Below are 842 nucleotides of genomic sequence, written 5' to 3'. Positions count from 1 at the left end.
CAAGACCCCAGTGCTTCCAAGTAACGTATATATGTATACGTAGGGCGATATGAGTGACCAGATATACGTTAAGTGTATCTAAGTCTAGGTGTAGAGTGTTGTTACCCTATCTTTGATGATGTACATATCTAACAAAGAAAACCTTTCCTATGTAGTGGTAGTGTCAGTAGTGTATATGGGAGCTGTTCATAGTAGGTATGCATACCATATACAAAAGAGATGTACCACTATTACCTTTATAATGTGTGACTGACAAAAACTGCTGTATATGTTAGCCGATGTACACTTCAGGCCAATGAAGACAGAAAGAAAGAGTGTATGTAGTGTATCTATGCAGTTTGCTTTTGCATTATTTTTTCATGTTGAGTCCAGCATTTTTACGGCGTAATGTGCAAGATAAGAGAGTCAACGACTCTTGTGTTACATATATTTCCGTGGTGTATAGTGGTTTCTATGGTTAAGAGGTTCCTAAAGCTTGTGTTACATTTGTTGTTTCTTTGTACCCTGAAAGTTATATTTTGGTTTTTGTAACCTATATTTATATGGATATATTGTTACGATCTTGCCATTCCAAATAAAAAGAAGCATCATTCCATTTTGGATGACTGGACATGGCTGTGTATTACTGTGGCTGCTTCCAGGTTTAACTATTGTAGACAAGATAATACAGCAATGTATATGTATGTATTAAAATCTTTTACAGCACTATGTGCAAGATAACGAGACTGAAGGAAAGAAAAATAGACATAGAGAGTCTTGTTTTTGTCACAAAAAAATAATGCACTATGAAGATTTTAAAACTATTCACAAAAACTTTTTCCAACGGCCTTTTTGATTTGAAC

At 34.8% G+C, this 842-nt stretch overlaps 1 protein-coding gene across 1 annotated transcript in view; it reads left to right on the top strand.

Moving 5' to 3' along the window:
• The window catches only part of LOC118410848 (paired box protein Pax-2a-like), a gene marked incomplete in the record, with an annotated part of 75,315 nt that extends 74,705 nt beyond the window's left edge, over positions 1-610 (top strand). The window contains 1 exon segment of the mRNA XM_035812698.1: positions 5-610.
• Positions 611-842: the final 232 nt, after the last annotated feature.

Source organism: Branchiostoma floridae, chromosome 3 (assembly GCF_000003815.2).
Source record: "Branchiostoma floridae strain S238N-H82 chromosome 3, Bfl_VNyyK, whole genome shotgun sequence".
NCBI lineage: Eukaryota > Metazoa > Chordata > Leptocardii > Amphioxiformes > Branchiostomatidae > Branchiostoma > Branchiostoma floridae.
This window is presented reverse-complemented; position numbering and strand designations above follow the sequence as displayed.